Source organism: Cervus canadensis, chromosome 6 (assembly GCF_019320065.1).
Source record: "Cervus canadensis isolate Bull #8, Minnesota chromosome 6, ASM1932006v1, whole genome shotgun sequence".
In the NCBI taxonomy this organism is placed as follows: domain Eukaryota; kingdom Metazoa; phylum Chordata; class Mammalia; order Artiodactyla; family Cervidae; genus Cervus; species Cervus canadensis.
Window position 1 is genome coordinate 70,989,506 of NC_057391.1, and position 24,030 is coordinate 71,013,535.

At 40.1% G+C, this 24,030-nt stretch overlaps 1 protein-coding gene across 4 annotated transcripts in view; it reads left to right on the top strand.

The window, feature by feature from the left end:
• The first annotated feature begins 6,023 nt into the window (after positions 1 to 6,023).
• SYNE2 (spectrin repeat containing nuclear envelope protein 2) overlaps positions 6,024 to 24,030 on the top strand; it is a 314,324-nt gene continuing 296,317 nt past the window's right edge. For all 4 annotated transcript variants that reach the window (XM_043472258.1, XM_043472259.1, XM_043472261.1 and 1 more), the window contains exon 1: positions 6,024 to 6,226. The gene's annotated coding sequence lies outside the window, so the exon portion shown is untranslated. The remainder of the gene's footprint in view (positions 6,227 to 24,030) is intronic.

Consider the following 24,030-nt stretch of genomic DNA (forward strand, 5'->3'; position numbering starts at 1 on the left):
TTTATTGGCTAAGTAATATCTCTGCTTTTTAACGCTGTCTAGGTTGGTCATAACTTTTCTTTCAAGGAGTGAGCATCTTTTTATTTCATGGCTGCAGTCACCATCTACAGTGATTTTGGAGCCCAGAAAAATAAAGTCAGTCACTGTTTCCACTGTTTCCCCATCTATTTCCCGTGAAATGATGGGACCAGATGCCATTATCTTAGTTTTCTGAATGTTGAGCTTTAAGCCAACTTTTTCACTCTCCTCTTTCACTTTCATCAAAAGGCTCTTTAGTTCTTCTTCACTTTCTGCCATAAGGGTGGTGTCATCTGCATGTCTGAGGTTATTGATATTTCTCCTGGCAATCTTGATTCCAGCGTGTGCTTCCTCCAGCCCAGCGTTTCTCATGATGTACTCTGCATAGAAGTTAAATAAGCAGGGTGACAATATATAGCCTTGACATACTCCTTTCCTGATTTGGAACCAGTCTGTTGTTCCATGTCCAGTTCTAACTGTTGCTTCCTGATCTGCATACAGATTTCTCAAGAGGGAGGTCAGATGGTCTGGTATTCCCATCTCTTTCAGAATTTTCCACAGTTTGTTGTGATCCACACAGTCTTTGGCTTTGGCATAGTCAGTAAAGTCAATAAAATAGAAGTAGATGGTTTTCTGGAACTCTCTTGCTTTTTTGATGATCCAACGGATGTTGGCAATTTGATCTCTGGTTTCTCTGCCTTTTCTAAATCCAGCTTGAACAGATGATACCACTCTAATGGCAGAAAGTGAAGAAATAAAGAGCCTCTTGATGAGGGTGAAAGAGGAGAGTGAAAAAGCTTTCTTAAAACTCAACATTCAAAAAACTAAGATCTTGACATCTAGTCCCATCACTTCATGGCAAATAGAAGGGGAAAAAGTGGAAACAGTGGCAGATTTTATTTTCTTGGGCTCCAAAGTCACTGTGGACAGTGATTACAGCCGTGAAATTAAGAGAGACTTGCTCCTTGAATGGAAAGCTATGACAAACCTAGACAGCATATTGAAAAGCAGAGACATCACTTTGCCGACAAAGGTCTGTATAGTCAAATCTATGGCTTTTTCAACAGTTGTGTATGGGTATGAGAGTTGGACCATTAAAACTGAAGAATTGATGCTTTTGAACTGTGCTGCTGGAGAAGACTCTTGAGAGTCCCGTGCACAGCAAGGAGATTAAATCAGTCAATCTTAAAGGAGATCAACCCTAAATATTCATAGGAAGGACTGATGCTGAAGGGGAAGCTCTAATACTTTGACCACCTGATGTAAAAAGCCAACTCGTGGAAAAAGACCCTGATGCTGGGAAAGATTGAGGGCAGGAGGAGAAGGGGGCAACAGAGGATGAGATGGACATGAGTTTGAGCAAACTCTGGGAGATATGGGAAGGATATGTGAAGGATAGGGAAGCCTGGCATGCTGCAGTCCATGGTTTCACAAAGAGTTGGACACAACTTAGCGACTGAACACCGAATAACAATGTAAGTTTTTGTTTCTAAAACCCCTTAGATTTCTTATATTGAATGTTTATGCTTTCTTCCCCCTTTTCTGGAGTAGGTTCATCACTGGTCTGTCATTAAAATATTTTTTATTTTCCAATAATCAGCATGTGCTGACTCTTTATTGGTCCTGTTGGTTCTCTGTATTCAACCTCATTGCTTTTATCTTTATTTTCTTCCTCTGCTTTTCTTTGCTTTAGCTTTTCATGTTAGAGATAGAATTCACTTATTCTCGTATAAATATTTGAAAGCTATAAATTTTTTTTCTAATCACTGATTTGTTTTTATAGATTCTGTTATATATTGTTTCCATTAGCATTATTTTTTGGAAATGATTTGAGTTTATATTGTACTTTACCCTTTTCTAACACTTCTTTAATAGTATACTTTAAAATATTCACATGGAAGACTGTTTTCTGATTTTGCTATCAATTTTTAGTTTTATTGTGGTATTTATTGCCATTATTGTCTAACCTAAATACTATTTGCATTATTTTTACTTTTTTCTACTTTTGAGGAGTTCTTTGTGACGTATTACAAAGCCAGTTTTCATGACTGAATCTATATGTGCTTAAAAAGAGTATATTCTCTATTTTTGAGGTTAAATTTGAATATGTCAATAAGGCCTACCTAATTTATTACATTGCTTAGCTTTTCAATATCTGTGCTTAATTTGCTCCATTAGACTTGTCTTTCCTTGAGAGAGATATATTGATGTCTTTTATTTTTATTTATTTATTTATTTTTAATTGTGAGCTGAGTGGTGTGACTAATTTGATGCTGTGCTTGTGAGAGTAAAACAAATAACAATATGTACAACAGGATTTCTCTAAATGATATCTTTATTTTTGCTAAAAAACTTTTCTAGGCTCTAATCCAGGAATTGCTACTACTAGTTTTATGCCATTAGGGAAATCTTTTTCTCTAGAGGCTCAGTCTTCTTTGTATAAAATGAGGTGAGCTATAGAATACTTTGTTAACCCAATACTTTGCTTTGCCAATTTGATAAAAGTGCTTTTGAAATAGTACCTTTCTAAGTCCCACTGTTATTTAGTCAAGTTATTGTAATCATAGCTATCATTTGTTGAGTGCCTACTGCATGCAAGACTCCATGCTTAGCACTTTGCATAAACAACTTCACTAAATGATAGCACATTCGTTTTTTTCTTTCAACTCTAGAATATTGAATAGGGAGAAATTTGATTGATTGGCTCATTATTTTAGAAGACTGTCTACTGCATACATTGGCAGGGCACACTTGTATGTTGTTGGAAACACCTTTCTACTTGAAGCAGGACAATGGTCAGAAAGATCACGTTGGTCCAGGGAGCAATTAGCCAACATTTATTTGTTTGTTTCCGGATTTGGCAGGAAACAAGACCAGAATGAGATAAGGAGCGCAGGGCTTTACAGGGTGTGATTGGACTCTTGGACAAAGAGGAACAGAGCCCTTTTCCTGGCCAGCTATTTTCATCCCAGGCTTACACATGTGCTCCTAGTGTGGTAAAAATATTGTAGCAAAAGATTGGTCCTTGCAGTGGGCAGAGTTAACATCTTAATGTTTAGTTGTATATCAATCTCCTGATATCTATAGTGGTAACACTGTCAATAAGATAGAAACAAGTGGTAACATTGTCTTACCCTGCCTTAGTATAATAGCTGCCTCTTGGCTTAGAGATACTTTGTGTTATTCTTAAATTCACTTAACCATCAGGCCAATCATTTAGCATCATTATCTGCTATTGCCATCATGTGTATAAATACATGATACTAGTGTCAGAGGGAGAAGGCAATGACACCCCACTCCAGTGCTCTTGCCTGGAAAATCCCGTGGATGGAGGAGCCTGGTAGGCTGCTAAGAGTCGGACACGACTAAGCGACTTCACTTTCACTCATTGGAGAAGGAAATGGCAACCCACTCCAGTGTTCTTGCCTGGAGAATCCCAGGGTAGCCTGGTGGGCTGCCGTCTGCGGGGTCGCACAGAGTCGGACACGACTGAAGCGATTTAGCAGCAGCAGCAGTGTCAGTAGCCTCCACTTATGTGCCCACGGTAGAGACCCAGTTACTAATAAACTTGTAATCCTCCTTGAAAAATGTAGATGCAGTCCATAATCCTTCTCAACCTGTTACCCAAGTACCATCCTAGAATTTACTTCCAGTATAAAATCTGTTGCCTTTCTTATTCAGGCACTCTGGATGCAAAGACAAGGGACTCACAGTCTAGTGTGGGGTGCAGAAATGCAAACAACAACTCTAGTTCAAAGAGGAGTCGCTGCCTGTCCTAAAGAGGGGTGACTAATTCCTTTAATGGCATCAGGAGGTCCAGCTCACGTGAATGCCTCAGACCGAGTTTTCTGTCCTGCTCTGTGCAATGTGCCGCATACTTTGAACGTCTGCCTCAGTCGTTCTCACCACATGCCACAGCGTGCATGCACCTAGTCACAGATGTGCTTTGTTTGATCAGTTTGCAAAACCTGTGCTTCCCACAGTTGGAGCTAGCAGTCTCTCAGGTGGGCTGTTGAGGTGGGTGGATCTTTTGCTATAAATATGGAGGCCTGATGTAAATAATAGCTAAGACACATAACATGACATCATACTGTGTTATTGTACGGTATCTGTGTTTCGGTGCATGGGAGAATGTGGGCATAGCTGGGTTCATGGCAGCCCTTATTCTGCCAGTCAGAGATTTAAGCATATGAGCCATCCATTCACATACCTAGTGTTGTATTTCAAAAGAGCCGGGTGTGTCTCTGTTTAGCTTAGCATTACATTTTATTTTTATTTCAAAATGTGGAGGATCTGTTTCAGCGCTCTTGCCCTTAGTCTAATTTCTGGATTTAAAAGTATATATTAATATCTAAATTGGCATGGCTAGGAGATGCTACAGGCAATTAAAAGGCTCTAATTGGGGGTATCTGAAAACATTTTGAGACACTTTATTCTGGACTATCTTAAGTGCACTAGATATAGTATGGACTATGGAACAACAGTCCTTTCACTTTGAGGACTTTTAATCCAGATGCCTGGAAGAGAACCATAATGAAGAAATTGTCTTCCCCAGAGACTGTTGCTGTGATGATTTTGCAGCATTTATTATAAAAGAAGCAACCAACATAAAATAGAAACAAATTGAATAAAACAGAGAAGGAAAATAGCAGACAATGCTTTGTGGACAACTTCATTAATCCTGGAGACCTGCTCCGCCCCAAGGTTGATTTGCATGTATTACATCAGGCAAAGTGGTGCTATGGGAAAGATACACCAGGACAAGAATCTTCTTGTTATGTAGACCACTGTTGTGAACCAAGCCGTTAGTAATAAATAATGCAGATCTATGTAGTCCAAGAAGAGAAGTGATACTATCAGGACTATTATCTTGGAATACAAGGATTGATAGTGTGCCATAGACTGTGCAGTAAATTGGTAGCATGTCATTTTTTTTTTTTAAGAGTTAAGCATTATCAAAATAATGTGCTTTTAAAACAACTTACCCAAATCATCCTGCTACAGAGGTACAGCTGTTTGAAATAACTGTCCCAAATTGTGGGTGCAATTTTCAGCTATTTTTCCCCATGTTAACTGCATTATCAAACCTCTTAATCTCTGCTTCTTACCCATTTAGTTTGGGTCCTAAGCACCAAATTTAAGTAAGTAATCCAAGCAAGATTCTTGAACCATAAAATACATATGAACTTGGACTTATAAAAATAATTAATTTGTGACACACAAACTCAGTAGAGAAATACTTTAAAGTCACTGCCTTCGTGTGATGATAGTGAGTTGATATGATACCTTTCATTTAGGACCTCCAGTGCCTTAGTAATAATACTATAGAGCACAGGAGGTAAGCGGGAGTCAACTGACATCATCCTGAGTCCAAAGGCATTGAGTAATTTGCTGGAAAATTAAACTGACACTTGCAGTTTGGATTCCCGAGGATTCAGTTTCCACTGAGTATCAGACCTGGGAGTTGTATATCGGTGTAAGGTTGAGGCTGTTCTCCACTCCCCAGCTTCCAGGAAGGAGGGATCCTGCATTCTGCATTAATAACAAGCGCCTCACCTTCCCGCCAGGTGACACTGAGGTCTGGACCACGCTATAGGAAATACTGAACCGGATCTTAAAGGCCATCTGATCCAAATTTCTCATTTTACAAAGGGTCCATAAACGTTTACCGACTTGATCAAGGTCTGGTGGCTAATTCGCAGATCTGCTTTTCTTACCTCCACTTCCAAGACCTAGGAGTCCGAGAATGTTAGAGAAGTTTCTAGCTGAAATCGACCTGAAAAACTTATTTGAGGGAGTGTGTGTGACATTCTCCCCACCCTTGGTGGTGGTTGACCTGCATTCTGAGTTAGCATCTCCCTCAGAGCATCTCTGATGATCTAGAACGTAGAAAGAAAGTTGCCAGTCCTGGGCTGCGGCGGGGCGTGCGGGGGGAGGTGGCTGCTCCGCCTCCGGCGCTCGCGGGCGGGCTCGACACTGGCCGCCGAACGGCGAGAGCGGGACTCGGCGGCGGGCGGGGAAGGCGCGGGGCGTGGTTTGCAGCTTTCCGAGCGCCAAGGAGCCGAGCGCGCTCTGCTGCGCCCCGAGCTTTCCGCTGGACCAAAGAAGCGAGCGGGAGACGGAGCAAAAGGCGCGATCGAAGGAGCAAGGCGAGCGGGGCGCTGACCCGGGCTGGCCCCAGCCCGCGCCCTCTCCGGGCCGATAGCGGGTGAGCGCGGCGGCCGCGGGGCCCCTGCACCTCGGTGCGCCCCGGAGGGAGCGGACTGTGGCGAAGAGGGAGGAAGAACGGGAGGGAGGAAAAGGGGCGGGGGCCAGGGAGAGCCAGGTCCCCGAGCCCAGGTCGGGGGCGGCAAGAGATGGGACCCGACCCGCTGCGGGGGTCCGAACCGGGCCCCGGGAAACTTTGCCCGGCTGGGAAGAGCGGGGTGCGTGGAGGGCGCCGCAAACTTGTCAGCGGGCGGGGCGCTCCGGGGACTGGAGTGAGCGCCGGCGGGCGGCGTTTGTTTCTCCGGCTTCTTTGTGTCACCTCCGGTCCCCAGCCCGCCGGTCCGCCCGCCTGGAAAGGGGCTGCGCGGGGCGCTCGGCCCCGATCCACCCGCCGCCCCCGTCGGGCCCAGGCCCGGGGAGCTCTAGTCGGCTGATTGTTTTCGTTCCTCGCGTCACGCTTGGGCGGGAAAGATTTTGAAAGCCGCGTGAGCTAGAAGGCAGAGAGCAGCGGCGCAGAGATTGCCAGATAGGGGGGCGGCGCGAGGCTCGCCCAGGGTCCCCCAAGACTGGCGGGCGGGGATCCGCCGGCCCCCGCACTCGAGGAACCGCGGCGGCCGAGAGCCTCCGCGGCTGGGGCCGCTCGGAAGGCTCGGCTTGTAAATTCCGAAAAGATTGCTTGCGGTCTTTGTTGTCTGAAATTGCCTTGCGCGTCTGACGGTAGCACCTTCTCCTTCTGAGGTTGTTTTTCTTCTGTTAAAAAAAAGAGCGAGGGGAGACTTGTGTGAAATCAGTGCTGTTCCAAACAACGTTAGCCACCCTCTTTGATGTAGGTTGAGGAGTCCTGTGTAACCTTTGCCTTTGTGGGCGCCTGTTATTTCCGAAGTTATTATTTTCCCCTCCCCTAATGGAAGGGAGCGTCTGAGCCAGATGCCAGCAGGCACGATTGTGTACATGCAGCGGCAAGTCAGAGCCAAACCCAGGAGGTTCTTTCCAGCCGCTCAATATACTTTGGCATCGCCCTTTTTTTTTTTTTTTTTTTTAAAGTTTGATTTCAAACAGCTTTCACCTGCTTTTCTAAAAGTTCCCAGCGCTTCGAAGAACTCCTTGCAGATATTTTGTGGTTGTGCTAAGATGAGTTCGACCACTTTTAGGGTTGGGGTTAAACACCCGAACCACACCTGGCCCGTTCACCACTCGGGTCCCTGCCCTTGAGCCATTGTAAACATCATCGGGGTGAGTGTTCACCTTGTATGAGATGGCACATTTGGTGTGTTTTTATACTTTAATGCATGACTCTTTCTTTCCTTACCTTTCCTGTCTGGAAAAGTCTCTTGAGACTCCCGGACTCTTCTTGAGATAATTAACTGATTGGCCTTACCTGTGCCATTACATCCCCCACCCCCGGAAGCACCCGAGGGAGAAGGGAACAGGTGTAATCCTCATTAAGTGTTTCCCCGCCCCCCCCCCCCCCCGTGGTGAAGACTCTGGAGAAGTCAAAACAAGCAAAAAGTGTAAATCCTTAGTTCTCTGTCCATATGTTTAAGTTCACGAGCTCTATTTGAAGGCGCAAATATCAAAATCAAACCAGTTGGGTCAGTTTAACCTTGTACATTGACTATTGTTGTTGTTGTTTTTAAATCATGTGAATGAGTTTACCCAATTAGAAATTTTACAAGCATTTCAGTCCTAAGTGTGTTTGCAGGATATTGCAGTATGCTTAAAGAACTGAGTCAGAGTGGGATTATTCTTGGGTCATGCCCTTAGTAGTATATCAGAGTTTAATATAAAGCTCAAAACCAGGATCAGACAGGTCTTGATAAGTAAGGGAAGGTGTTAAAGGCAGTTACTTCATTTGTCATTATTCATATGCTTTAACTATAGACTTTCAATAATTTCACAAAATTATTCTTTTATTTGCTCAAATGAGTGCTTACCTATGCCAGCCACTGTGCTGGGCTCTGGAGTTTCAAATAATACTAACCATTTATGGAATACTGATTTTGTACCAGTAAATGGTTCACATAGATTACCTCATCCATCTAATAAATATTTATTGAGTGCTTTCAATGTATTGTGGTCGGTGCTGGAGTTATAATAATGCACAGGACAGCTGTGGTTCCCGCCTTTATCTTAGTTGGTGGGGAGGATGGGCAGAACATAAAAGACATCACTAAACTAATAGTAGTTTTTAAAATGTAAATCCGATCACACCACTTCTCTTCTATATAAAACCCTCCAGTGGCTTCAGTCTCTCTCTGAGTGAAAGGCAAAGGCTGGTCAGTGGCCTCGGTGTTTGCCCCATGTAGTCCTCACCGCCCAGTCCTGTCTCCGTGATTTTGTTTGCTGCTCTTTTTCCTCATACTTCTATAGCCGAACTAGCTTCCTAGCTATCTGCGGGCTGTCATACTTGCTGTTTCCTCTGCCGAAATGCCTTACCATACCTCTATGGTTCTTTCTCTGATCCCCCTCACTTCTTTACTCAGTTATATTCTCAATGAACCTTCACTGAACCCCAGATTTAAAATCACAACCCACTTGTAACTCCCTTACTCTCCTTTCATAACTGATTTTTTCCCCTCCATTTCATCATCTAACATACATTTTTCCCCCTCCATATCATCACTAACTAACATATTCTGTATTTTATTTCTCTGCTTATGTTCTGTCTTACCCCACTAGATTGAACATCTCATCAGAGCTATTGTATTCACTGCTGCATCCTCAGAGTCAGCACCTGGCACACAGTAGGGACTCAGACTATTTGTTGAATGGAAATAAGAAAACCATAGGATGCTGAGACATAGAGTAACTAAGAGTTCCTAAGTGAACAGTAAGAAGTCTTCTCTGTGAAGGTGACATGTAAGCTGAGACAAGCAGCAGGCAGTGTGTTGTGGGTGAAGAGGAGAGGAGAGGAGAGAGTCATGGAAGAAGATTAGCTGAGGAGGTAGTACTGAGTCGGGAAAGAGCTTGGTGGTGCATGGATTGATTGGACCTGAGAGAAGGTCTTGAGGCTGAGCACTGTCAACTGCAGGGAGAGAGCTCAAGGGAAAAAGAATGGTCATCAAATGATGGCAGAGGTTGAGATGGTTGGATGGCATCACTGACTCAATGGACATGAATTTGAGCAAACTCGATAGTGAAGGACAGGGAAGCCTAGCGTGCTGCAGTCTGTGGGGTTGCAAAGAATGGGACACGACTTAGCGACTGAACAACAACAGCAGCAATCAGATGACAGGTCATGCAAGGCCTCGTAGGCCAAGGTTTGGATACATTCACAGTGAATTCTCACATATACCCCATTGGCCCTATGTTATAGTTAATAAAATTGAAGTAACTTTCTGAGGCTACCCAGTAGGTGAATGGCACCGCCTAGGATAGATAGGAAAACAGGTTCTCAGATCCCACTTATATTTAACCACCATGTATATGTGTGTGTGCGTGCATGCGCGTGCTCAGTCTATATTGTAGCCTGCCAAGTTTCTCTCTCCATGGAATTTTCCAGGCAAGAATCCTAGAGTAGGTTGCCGTTTCCTTCTCCAGGGGATCTTCCTGACCCAGGGATCTAACCCACATATCTTGCATCTCCTGCATTGGCAGGCAGATTCTTTACCACTAGCACCACCTGTGAAGCCCCATTTAGCCACTATGCCAACATCAAAAGACATAGTCCGTATTCTGATGGAGCTGTTTGTCTAGTGAAGACAAGCCGTTGCAATACACATATGGCAGTGCTAGAAAAGATGTATCCTGAGGGACTCTGGGAGGAGGACAGCATCCAATTCTGCCTAGGAATGGGACAGGACAAACTGGGGAAAAATGAAGTTATTTTTCCTTTTTTATAATTATGAAATGTTTCAGATTAGCTATAATTAAGAAATAATCTTAATATCATTCAAACACATAGCCCATTCTTCACAAATTTACTGTGTGCTCACTGTTGTGTTGTTTTTGCTTTCACATTTTCCAGTGACTTGGGTTATGCGCCCCCATTCCTACTTTCACCAAATTAAGAATTGTGTCTGCAATAGTATAAAATCACTTATGTTTAAAGCCTGTAATTCTTTGTGAAGTTGCAGGTTAAGTACTGTTTTGATTGTTATCTTAAACTCTGTCCTCTCTGGTTTTTGTGTGATAATTTTAAAAACAGTTTCCTTGAGTGTAATTGACACACAGTAAGCTGCATAAATTTAGTGTTAAATTTGATAAGTTTTTGATTTATTTATAGACCTATGAATCATCTCTCCCTTTGGTCCCTTCCTATACCCTCTACCCTTCTTTCCCAACCAGTGATAGCTCTGACTCTATGGATTAGTTTGTATTTTCGGAGTTTTCTTTGCATGTAAGCATATAGTATGTTTTCTCTTGTCTAGGTTCTTTCACTTAGTAGAATTGTTTTGAGATTCATCTATGTTGTTCTGTGTATCAGTAGTTGATTGCTTTTTATTGCTGACTGGTTTTCTGCTGTATGAATGTACGCCAGTTTATTTATCCATTCATCCATTGATAGACATTTTTTTCTAGTTTTTGGATGTTAAAAATAAAGCTGCTGTGAACACATTATATTCAGTCTTTATATGGACATCTGCTTTCATTTTCTCTGGGTAAATGTCTAGGAGTAGAATGGCTCGATCATATGGTAGGCGTATGTTTAACTTTTAAAGAAACTTCCATACTTTCCCAAACATTCCCAAAGTAGCGTGTGAGGGTTCCAGTTGCTGTGCATCCTTGCCAACACTTGGTATGGTTAAGCTAGATGGGTAGTGGTATCTCATTGTGTTTTTAATTTGCAGTTTCCTGATGACTAATGATGTGCTTATTTACCATCCATATTATATCTTTTTTTGCTGAAGTTTCTGCTTACATTTTGTTGTTCATTCTTCATTGGACTGGTTGCTTCCTTATTGAGTTTTGAGAGTTTTTTTAATATATTTTGGATACGAGCTCTGTATCAGACATAGGATTTGCAAATATTTACTTTCAATCTGTTGCTCATCTTACGTTCTCTTAACAAATCTATGAAGATCAGGAGTTTTAATAAAGTCTGATTTATCAATTTATTCTTTTATGGAATTACACTTTTGGTGTTATACCTAATAAATCGTTGCCTAGCTCAAGATCACAAAGATTTTTTCCTTAGAGTTATAAAACTTGTAGAAAAACTATAAAAGAATATAAAACCATAAAATCTTTCATTTTACTTTTTGGTACATCTACCTTGAGTTAAATTTTGTTTATGGGGTGGAATATGGGTTGAAGTTTACTGCTGCCACTAGAACACTTGACAAGTTTTGGAGATGAGATAATGTCTGGAGACAATGTCTTGGGGTAAGGGTGGGTGGGCATTTGCTATTGGCATCTAGTGGGTCAAGGCCAGGGATACTGCTAAAGATCTGCAGTGAACAGGAGATATCATCTCGACAAAGAATCATTCAGCCAAAATGTCAGTAGTGTCAAGGTAGAGAAACCAAAGGCTATTTTATTGACCTTCTCAATGTTTTGGCTATTAGTTTCCTTTATATTTTCTATCTTCTATTTAATTGATTTTCAGTCTGATCTTTATTGTTATTTCCTTTCTGTGTGCTTGAAAAGGATGTTTTGTGTGTGCTTGAAAATAATATTTATTCTAATTATACCATGTTAAGAGAGCATACCATCAACATAGCATCACTATTCATGTTAACCTTGATTTCTTAGCTGAGGTGGTGCTTGTCAGGTTTCCCTGCTGTAAAGTTGCTCTTTTCTCTGCATTCTGTCCTGTACTTTTTGAGATGGAAGTTACTGTGTGTAGCCCACATTTAAGGAGTGGACAGTTATGCTTCTTCTCCATGTGACAATCTCTGATTTTTAATTCTGCTGTTTAGACCATTTATATTTAAAGTGATTATTGATTATAGTTCACTTTAAATGTATAATTTTGCTATTTGTTGCATCTTTTTCTTATACTTATTTTTTCTCTTTTTCTGTCTTTGATTAATTGAATTTGTTATCATCATTATTTATTTATTTATTTATTTTTTGCTTATTAGTTAACAGTCCTTTTTTTTAAAAAAAATTTGACTCTTGGGAATCTTAGTTCCCTGACCAGGGATTGAACCAGTGTCCTCAGCAGTGAAAGCGTGGAGTCCTAACCCCTGGAGTGCCAGGGAATTCCCTAGCTATCATTCTTTATTTTGTTATTTTAATGTTTGCTTTTGGGTTGATAACTTATCACAATTTACCTTCAGGTGTTATATTATACCACCTCATGTACAGTATGAGAGCCTTGTAATAGTTATTTCTCATTTCTCTCGTCTTAACCGTTGTGATATTGTCATACATTTAACTTTTTGTCTTTTATTGATCCCACATTACATTGCTATTTTTTGTTTGAACTGTCAATTATTTTTTAAAGGGATCTAAAACCCAAAACATCACATATTGACCCATGTTTTACACAGGTTATATTCTTTATTTTACTATTATTAAGTGAAGATAAATAAATTATGCATAGTGAGGTTATTGGATTCACTTTTATGAATATATGTATATTCTAACCTGTAATTTTAGTGTAAACATTAAAGTAGTAGTGAAATTTGGAAATCAGAGCATAGTTCCTTTTCTTAAACTTAATTACTGAGCTGTCATTGAGCTGATCATTGCTGTAATAGAAAGATACTTCAGGATACTGTGGCATCCTACAAGATTCACAACACCTGGACTTGGAGAACTCTATGCAGATATTGATGAGTGTGCTGTCTTTTCTTTCCTTAGGGCAGCATTAGAAAAAGGGAAATAGATGTTCAGGAATGAGGCCTCCCATGCTGACATTATCCAGACCCTGAGAAACTTTCAAAGCACTTCTTTCTTCCAATGGTATATGAGGTAAAAAGCACTTGGTTATAGCTACTTGGGTCAGAGTAACACATTTGACAAAGTGAACCTCAATTTTCTGCTTGTCAGTGTCCATATTTGATTGAAAACTCCAATCTGAGATGTAGTTCTTAGAACTCACCAAAATTTGCTATTTGTTGCTGTGGTTTTAGTTAACGTTTAGTCTTTCTTATCAGTGAGGATGGAGTGGATATCCTCTCCATCTGGGTATGTATAAATGTACTCCTATTCTGAAGGTTAATACATTGACAAATACTCAACTATAAATGAGTGGGAAAACTTAATTCATCCAGCAAATTAACTTACTTTGTAAATGTTTGTTGAATCTGGGCTCTGGCACATTGATGGAAATTTATGTCTCCTGCCCTTTGAAAGACAACTCTCTCTTAGGAAAAGGGCCCATAAGCACAGGAGCATGCATTCCAATATGGTAATTGGTGATCACTGCATGGAGATAGGAACTAGGCAGTGGGTGTAAGCTTAGAGCAGTAGTTTTCCAAAGTGCAGTTCAGGGACCAGTAGCATCAAACCTACTGGTTCAGAAATGTAGAGGGTGAGGCCCAGCGATCTGTGTTTAACAAGCCTTCCAAGGGATTCTGATGCATGCATAACATTGTGAACCACTGGCACAGAGGATTAGATGATCTCTGAGATTTTTTTCCCCTGGGTCCTAGTTTCTACAAATACGGTTTAGAAATGTGATATTTACCGCTTGGTACTTTAAGAACTATTTTGGCACTAATGAATTGTCATGTAAAACATGAATTGTTACATGGGTAAAACAGAAATCCAAAATGGTAAAGTTTAGTCCGACACTGGAGCAAAAGTAAATGAGACTTTAGAACACTTTATTATGAAAAATTTAAATATATTCAAAAGCAGATATAAGAGTGAAATGAACTCCTATGTAAACATTCAGTTCAGTCAGTCAGTCATATCTGACTCTTTGCGACCCCATGGACTGCAGCACACCAGGCCTCCCTGTCCATCGCCAGCTCCCGGAGCTTGCTCACTCATGTCCATTGAGTTGGTGATGCCATCCAACCATCTCATCCTCTGTCGTCCCCTTCTCCTGCCTTCAATTTTTCCCAGCATCAGGGTCTTTTCCAGTGAGTTAGTTCTTTGCATCAGGTGGCCAGAGTACTGGAGTTTCAGCTTCAGCATTGGTCCTTCCAATGAATATTCAGGACTGATTTCCTTTAGGATGGACTGGTTGGATCTCCTTGCAGCTCAAGGGACTCTCAAAAGTCTTCTCCAACACTGCAGTTCAAAAGCATCCATTCCCATCAGTAGACGAATGGATAAGGAAGCTGTGGTACATATACACCATGGAATACTACTCAGCCGTTAAAAAGAATTCATTTGAATCAGTTCTAATGAGATGGATGAAACTGGAGCCCCTTATACAGAGTGAAGTAAGCCAGAAAGATAAAGAACATTACAGCATACTAACACATATATATGGAATTTAGAAAGATGGTAACGATAACCCGATATGCAAAACAGAAAAAGAGACACAGAAATACAGAACAGACTTTTGAACTCTGTGGGAGAAGGTGAGGGTGGGATGTTTTGAAAGAACAGCATGTATATTATCTATGGTGAAACAGATCACCAGCCCAAGTGGGATGCATGAGACAAGTGCTCGGGCCTGGTGCACTGGGAAGACCCAGAGGAATCGGGTGGAGAGGGAGGTGGGAGGGGGGATCGGGATGGGGAATACGTGTAAATCTATGGCTGATTCATATCAATGTATGACAAAACCCACTGAAATGTTGTGAAGTAATTAGCCTCCAACTAATTAAAAAAAAAAAAGCATCCATTCTTTGGTGCTCAGCTTTCTTTATGTTCCAACTCTCACATCCACAATGACTACTGGAAAACCCATAGCCTTGACTAGAGGGACCTTTGTCAGCAAAATAATGTCTCTGCTTTTTAACTTGCTATCTAGTTGGTCATAGCTTTTCTTCCAAGAAGCAAGCGCCTTTTAATTTCATGGCTGCAGTCACCATCTGCAGTGATTTTGGAGCCCCCCAAAATAAAGTCTGTTACTGTTTCCATTGTTTCCCCATCTATTTGCCATGAAGTGATGGGACCGGATGCCATGAACTGTGTTTTTTGAATGTTAAGTTTTAAGCCAACTTTTTCACTCTCCTCTTTCACTTTCATCAAGAGGCTCTTGAGTTCCTCTTCACTTTCTGCCATTAGGGTGGTGTCATCTGCATATCTGAGGTTATTGATATTTCTTTCGGCAATCTTGATTCCGGCTTGTGCTACACACAGTCTTCTTATCAAGGTTAGAGATAACCTGTTTAGTTAGAGCTCAGACTGTGAGATAGTTCATGTTTCGAGAAAGGGAACAGAATTAACTTACGCAGATACACTACCTGCTTTCTCCCACTTTGACTTTGGAGGACTAGTTGTGGTATTCTGAGGAAAGGCCAATTGTAATACATCTGAGCTCTTCAGGTTTGAGTGATATGTTAATTAGTGGATCAGACTGTAGGAGTTTGGGGCTTCCTAGATGGTTCAGTGGTAAAGAATCCACCTGCTAGTGCAGGAGTCCCAGGAGATGCAGGTTTGATCCCTGGGTTGGGAAGATCCCTTGGAGGAGGGCATGGCAACCCACTCCAGTATTTTTGCCTGGAGAATCCTATGGACCAGAGGATCCTGGCAGGCTACAGTTCATAGTGTCACAAAGTCAGATGCAACTGAGCAACTGAGCATGCACACTGCAGGAGTTAGCTAATTTTCATTAAAAAAAAAAGCTGATTAGTAAGAAATAATTTTTATCTGAAGTGTAAATTGCAGCAAAATAAATGAAGCTGTTCAGTATTGTTCCCCATGCCCTCAAATAAACCTAAAAAAACCCTGCAACAACTCATGCATCTAAGTTGTTAGTACTATGGTAGGCTATAGTCAATGTTTGATGAGATTGTTTGATAAAATAATGCACGCTGGAGCTTTTAGTTAAAAATTGTTAGTGGTTCAGAAAGAAAAAAAGAGGATTGACTATATAGTCTGTTTATAAAGCAGTTAAAGGCATGTTTTATTATTTGTGCTAGCATATTGACAAAGAAAATAGGTGACTAGCCATCTCTTGGTTGACTGTCTTTTGTAGTTACTCATTTGATGACATTGAGTAAAAAATTTTCCTCTGTTAACAGGCCTTTGTTTAAAAGAAAGTATGTTACCTTTGTAGTCTCTACTCTTTTTCATCATAGAAAGTTCCAATTCAGTTGGGTAATAATTAATTTTGTAAATAGTGTTTAGTCAAGAACTGATTATATTTCCTTCTGAGCCAAGTGAAAAGAAACTCTCAATCTATAACCACAGGTTGAAGGTTTGGTTACAAGACTGTGTTCGTGATGGTTTCTGAGACTTGGAAGGTAAGCTTGCTCCTTTCATGAGTCATCATGTTGTCTCACAGTTGGCTATATGTTTTCTTAGCAACAGCTGCTGATTTCTGGTTTGAGATGGGAAAGTATGTTTTGAAATGATTCAACATATTCTTTCAGGTTATACATGCTTACTGAACTTTATAAGCTTACTGTTAATGTGGTGAGTTCCACCATGAAGGAACGATTTCATTCTCTTACTGCTCCTGCGTTCCAAATCATTTTTCTTCTGTGTTTTTTAGGGAATTGAGGGTAGGTATAAGAAAAGAGAAGTCAATCTGAAAGACTATGGACCTGCTCGTTTATGACCCTGGAATAGAGCAAAACCAAAAATGGTCTCCACATGCTGATAGGATAAAATGTAATTTACTGGAGTCTTCATCTTGAGTAATACTCCAGGGTGCATAAGTACTAAAGGACAAGTGAAGTTTTGAAATGTCTGTGATATTGTGTAATGGTTATGAGTATAACTTCTGAAGTCAGATGGACCCTGGTTCAAATCCTGCTTTGCCATATATTAGCTGTGTCACTTTGGGCAAATTATAAACCTCCCTGAGTAGAGCTTCTTCATCTATAAAATAAAAGGCAAAATGTGACCTACCTCATAGGAGTGTTATGAATATTACTGAGGCAACACATGTAGTGAACAGTACAGCACCTGTGATCAAACATTGTAGATCTCATAGTAATAAGCGCTAATTATTACATTCAGTTCAAGAGTGCAGTGAACAAGGGGCTAAGTGGCCGGTATTAGAGGACCATCAGCAATCAGTCAGGTATGGCTCCCTTTTTGCAGAACTGGGACAGGTAGCCTTGTAAACAAGTCACTCTAGTATGATCCAGAATGAAACAAGTGCTAGCAAAGTGCTATGGTCATTAATGCCCACTTTGGGGAAGTTAGGGCTAGTTTTGTATAGGATGTTGACATTTGAACTGGGCATATAGCTGGGTTTAGAGTGTAGAGTAGAGCTTTCATGGGTGGAAAATGGAGGACAGTAGATTGCAGGCTGAAAAATATCACAAACTGAAGCACAGGGCTCGTGGGTTGTAGTGGGAGAGGTCTAGATAGATGCTTTGTGGTTAGATTGTAGGGCATTTTGCTCATGGAAGCATTTGGACCATATTCTTCCTGTCAGTGGGAACCTACAGCGTGCGCATGGTGTGAGCTCTATTTCACAATAATGTTCTGAAAAATGAGGTGGAGAGGCAAGAAATCCAATTAAAAGGATGTTTTTAGAAATCTAGGTGAGTGATGAAGAAATTTAGAGAACAAAGTCAGAGGGGATGAAAAGGAGTTGGAAGAGGGAGGATTCTAAATAAGATGCCAAGAAAGAATGCTGGTGCTATTACTTGAGAGAGAGTTACCATAGGAGAAGGTGCGGGAGAAAACCGATGGTCTGCTGGCAGGGTGGTCTGCTGGGTCTTTTTCCAGGTTGAGGTACAGTTGATTTACAGTGTTGTGTTAATTTCAGGTATATAACATATCGATTCATATAGAGTGTATAGGAATTCTTATACAGAGTGTATGTGTTAATCCCAAATTCCTAGTTTATTTGTCCCCCTTCCCCTTTGACAACCATAAGTTTGTTTTCTATGTCTATGAGTCTCTCTGTTTTGTAATAAACAAGCTCATTTGTATCTTTTAAAAAATATATTCTACATATAAAGTCGTATGATACTTGTCTTTCTCTGTCTGGCTTCATTTAGTACGATCATCTCTAGGTCCATCCATGTTGTTGCAGATGGCATTATTTCATTCTGTTATGGCTGACTAAAACTATATATATGTATATATGCACGCACCACATCTTCTTTATCCAGCCTGCCCTTATTTGTCTCTTATGACAATCTTTATTTTAAAGACTGTTTAAATGTAGGGTCTTTGGGGCTCAAAGATTAGCGAGCTGGCAGTTGGGAATTTAGTTCTGAAGGAAGGAAGCTAACATTTATTATGTACCTACTGTGTCTCAGGTTTATGCTGAGCATCTTCACAAATCATTATTGGAAGCAAATAGTATTTTTATTGATGAAGAAATAAAGGCCAAGAAGAGGCCTGATATAATGCTTAAACATTAACCCTAATTTCAAAGCATTTCTCACTTTTGTCAGTTTCTTCAAGCTCCTTGAAGCAAGAGGAGAGCTGGGGCTAGAAAGATTGAGTGAATCAGTACTGAAGGCATTGAACTGTCCTCTGTGGCACTTTTCGTAATTTCTACATTCAGACTCTCATTACATATTCTTTACCACAAGGAGAGAACAGCCCTCTAATTAGTTGGTTAGTATTTGTTACTCGAAGACTGTTGAGGGAGTTTCATAATTAACCATATTTCTCAAGTTCTAATATTCCTTTCCTTTTAGTACTGCTTGGAGGTTGAAGTCCTCCAAGACTTTTTTTTTCTCTTGCTTCTGTTGAAATGGAAACATTTGGCTACGAGTGGGTTTTAACTTTATAAAATGAGCCTTGTTATATTGGGTTGAAGGATGAGCCAGGGCAGAGAGAATGATGCTCTTTTCCTTAATGTTACCACCTTTGAAACGTGTAATCCTGAGGTCAAGATCATGAATGCAGATAAAAATTAAGTCTGGGAAGACTTTGAGCATGTCTTAAAAACTTTATGACAAAAATCCAGCTACACACATACAACACACACATATTAAAAAGCAAAAGTTTGCCTTCATGTTATTTTCACTTTCCATTTCTGTTGTCTCTGTCCCTAGAGATAATCACTGTGGACAGTTCTTTGTTTATCCTGTTTAAATGTTTATGAATACTTGGAACCTTGGCAGTAATTAGGCAAAATAACTAGATTTTAAGCTTTTTCCTTTTCACCCAGATATTTAGTATCAGAGTTTATATTGAAGTTTCATAAATACAGATTCTTCTTTTAGACCGTGTTCTGAGAGCCCTGTAAACATCAAATGTAACTTACGTTAAATGATCTTAGATTACCTTTGAAATCAGTGACATACCTAGGATTAGAATTTAGAGAACTTGAGCTTCTCACTTGTTGCTAAACCAGTTCTGTTAGTTAATTTATTACACAAGTTTGCCAGTTACCTGCAACACTGGGCAAAAACATGTTTCATCTTATTTATTTATTTGAGAAGAAAGGACAGAGAACTGCAAATTTTAACTAACACAAGCTCATTATAGTCACTATATTAATCTCTTAATTACTTCATATTTTGAATGCTTAGACAATTTGTGTTCTGGTAAATTTCTCTGAAAACTCATGGACCAAGATAGTACAGGTTGGTATATCTTGGCTGTTAGGCTACCCACTCCAGTATTCTGGCCTGGAGAATTCTATGGACTGTATAGTCCATGGGATTGCAAAGAGTCGGACATGACTTAGCAACTTTTCACTTCACTGGCTTTTAGGAACTTTAAGGACATGGAGTTTGGAGCCTGCATATTTGTGTTCAAACAAGAGTTGCCAGTAACTTGGTGTTCTCAGGAAAGTTGCTTATCCTCCCTGTTACCCTAAATGGAGTAGATGGTGTCTATCTTGTGGGGATTAAAGAGATAGTACATGTAAAATGTTTGGCACAAATTAAGAACTAAATATTAGCTCTTTTTTCTACTGTTTTATCATTATTATCAAATAGAGGACCTACAATTTTGATCATCCATGTAAGCAGAATTTACCTGTTCTTACTCTCAGGCTATACCAAAGGAGACCTCATTACATTTCACTTTTATTGCACTGTAGGTTGTTGGAAGGAATGTATAAATATTGGGATATGGTTTTTAAGCAGATACAGATCTCAGTACCTCTCTTAGCTTCTTATTAAGTTAGAAGAGTTTCAACCAAAGGACTGCATAAAATTTTGTTTTGTCCCAGTGACCCTACTTCTTGAGATTTTTCGTTGGTCCCAGTTTTGGTTCTACTCAGGAAAATACTGTAAAATGCATAAGACACTTTCTCAAGAGTGTTCCAGTTGTTCATCGATGGGGAGTAAACTCCTTAGGTGTATTCCTTTTTGAGGATGTTTTATGTTATATGAGTTTTGGGGGCTGGAGACTGGTCAGGGATCTTTCCATGGGGAGGGCTTTGAGAGAAGGAAAAAATATTTCTTTGGAAATCTCCTAACTGTAGTCTGAAATTCCATGAAGAGAAAATTTAATATTTTTGTACTCTGAGTTACTAGAGTTAAGGGGTCAGAAGGATTATGTTTCAGGAAGCTTTTCTTCACACAGAGGTGTATAACTTCTAAATATTTTAATGACGTAGAAGATATATTGAAGAAAAAGTAACCTTAGAAATGGACAGAAGTAGAATTTTTTTTTTAAGCCAAACAAGTTTCTAATGGAGTCCCTGCACATAAGTAACAACAAAGATAATTTTGTATACACAGAAGTACATTCTGTTCTTTCCCTGAGATGATGTAACCTCTTATCAGATCTTAAAATTGTGCCCATAGAACTGAAAACTGTATCTTTAGATAAATTCAGAAACAAATAATTCTGGTTGTTTCTCTTCAGGTGAGAAACTTCTGTGTGTTTAGAAATGGAAACTAGTTTGCAAGCTCTGTAGGGAGTCAGAAGGGAAGCCTGGGAGAAGGAATGATCTCACAGTTTGAGGTTCTCCTAGATACTTTACTGGTATTCATTGATCTGCTCTCCAAAACCTCCTACACCTACTTCAGAACTCAAATCCATTTTTCAGCCTGAGTGTGTGTGTGTGCTCAGTCTGACTCGTGGCCACCCTAAGAACTGGAGACACTCTCTATTTCTCTAGTTGCTTGATTCAGTACCTTTTAAATAAATGAATACCTGTTGAGGAATGGCACTGCTGGCTGATACCCTAGAAAAAACAGCTTCAAAATCACACAACAGTTAATTTTTCAGCTGTTTTTTTTTTTTTTTTTTCCCTTCCTCATTTACTTTCCCAGTAACTAGTCATAATGCTAAGATTTCATGATTAGGTAAGACTGGGTGTCTAGTATTTTGTTAGAATTCTAGCAAGGTAGTAGTGGATAGTTCCTTGGAAGTAAAGAGTTCAACAGAAACAAACTCAAAAAGGCAGATAGGGGCTTTAATTTGGGGAAAATACAAAGTATATTTTGTTTTGGGTCAGTTAAACTGTTCCCACCCCTTCACTGATAATCATTGGTTTGCTCTCCTAAACTCCACCAGACAGCTCTCAAAGGTTTACCATCATCACAAAGGAGGGTGAACGAGAGAATGTGGTGGGATTCAAGTCCATTCCTAGGGTGACTTTAAAATGTGCATGTGCTATCCATAGTGAGGTAGTATCTCGTCTCATATCTGATTTATTTGTCGCTTGTACAGTGACAGAAGCAATGGGTTGTTAGTAGAGTCCAGGGAGTTCAACACCCATCGTGTTGACTTTAAATTTTAGACCGAATGACACCTGAATCTTCTTATTTCACAGAAGACAATCCAAGATTCAGGGATGGCAAGGTGCAGTTGGTAATTGGCAGAACAAGGAGTAAAAATGCTACCTCCAGATTCTTGGCTCTTGCTGGCATAGATATGTGTGTGTGTATTTAAAATATTTATATTATTTATTATTTAAAACCTATGAAAAGGTATAAACCACCATACTATTAAGTACCTAAGTGTTTTAGCATACTACATAAGAAATAAATTGTTGCTAACGTGGTTGTGACCCCTTCTCCCTCCTCAGAGGTAGCAGCTATCCTAAATTTGATGTTTATCAGTCTCATGCCTTTCTTTACAGCTTCATTATATTTGAATAGTAAGGGTGGTTTTCAAAGTATTTAACAAACTGGAGTGTGGACACGGCCACTCATAATGGATGCTGGCAACAGATCTAGCCATGCCAAGGTGTACTGGCTGAATGTCAGGCTCACCGTGGACCCCCATAAGCAATGTTTTTAAGACTGTGCATAGTACCATTTTGTATTCATTCTTCTACAAATTGCTCTTTTTCTTTCAACTTTATATTTGTGAGCTGCATTTATATTCCTATGGGTAGCTGATTTATTCATTTTCAGTGTTTAATACTCTAATGTATGAATATGTCACAGTTTATCCATTTTTGGATAGTTAGGCTTTTTTTTTTTTTTTACTACCCTCATACCTGTTCAGGTGTTTTGCCTCTTTTCCTGTTAGGTTGTTTATCTTTTCCTTATTGATTTGTATAGTACTTTTGAATTTTTTTGGTAAATTGCTATTTAATAAACAGATTCTTTAACATCTGTACTTAAGAAGTCACATAAAACCTATCATGGCTTTGTCTTTCCAATATTATTTCCAACTATTACACATAGTTGTTCATATTTGAAAAGGATCTTTCAGTATTCCCTAATCAGGTTCACATCAAGTACACCAAGGGCATTACCTGTGACTGCACACATGAACATGTTCCTTTATTTAGAGGATTTGACATAGCCTTAACATTCTTGATTGTGAAGATGGACTTAATTTCCCCATATTTCCATGGTCATGCTGGTGAAAGGGTTGACCTTGTTGTAACTCTAAAGCATGGGAGGAAAGTCTTTATGGGAAATTATAAAGTTCTTTTTTTTCCCCCCTTTATTAAATCAAAAGCAGGAAAATGAAAGGCACACTTGCTTCCTTAGTGAACCAGAGTGGCCCACAGGATGTGAAGGAAACTGTAAAGTAAATGGAAGGACTGAGGCTATTGCTCAGGAAGTTCTTTCTGGAACTTTCTCTGTTTGAACTGTGGTTTAGATAACTAACAGGGACCTGCTGTATATCACAGGGAACTCTGCTCAATACTCTGTAATAACCTAAATGAATTTGAAACCTAAAGAATTTGACAACATTGTTAATCAACTACAATATAAAATAAAAATTGAAAGAAAAAAGCCCTGTGTGGGTTGTTTATGATCTTGGCTCTTTCCCCACCCTCTACCCCCTCCTCCGCCTCCAGCGATCAGATTGCTAAAGAAGGACATGTTAGGTTCTTTATTTCTTTTGTGGGCCACCTTGTATCTGCTTTCTAGAAGGTTATGGTTTCAAGGATCTTAAACAGCAGGATGGATACAGTTCAACTTTTCCGAGGCTTGAAAGGTGTAATATTCCTGTTGATTTTGCTCTCCTGGCTAACTTGCTTCCTTCTCTCCCTTCCTTGTTTCTTTCTAATTATAAATGGCATTTGTTAGCTAACAATCCTTCAGAGCATCCAATGGTTTGTTCCTTTTAATTTTTAACCATCTTTTTCTTATACAAAAGAACAAAAACAATTAAAATTACTTTTAGTACTGAGGGTTGCTTTATCCTGGAGCATCGCTTCCACCGCTCTCTTCCATCCTCCAGCAACCCCGCCCCCACCCTCCACCTCTCCACTGCCTCACTCCCACCCTCCCAGCTCTGTAGGTCTCTTTTGTTGTTGGGAGCTAACAAAGTACTGTAATTTGCTGGGTGGAGGGTAGGCCCGGGGCTCCGGAAAGAATTTCTGTAACCTGCCTGAGCACCCTTCTCTTAAAAATTGCTGATTAACTAGACTCTTCTGTCCTGGGAATAGCCAAAACTTTAAAGTGAAGGGTTGTTCAAAAGAAACATGTTTATTTTTAGAGGCAG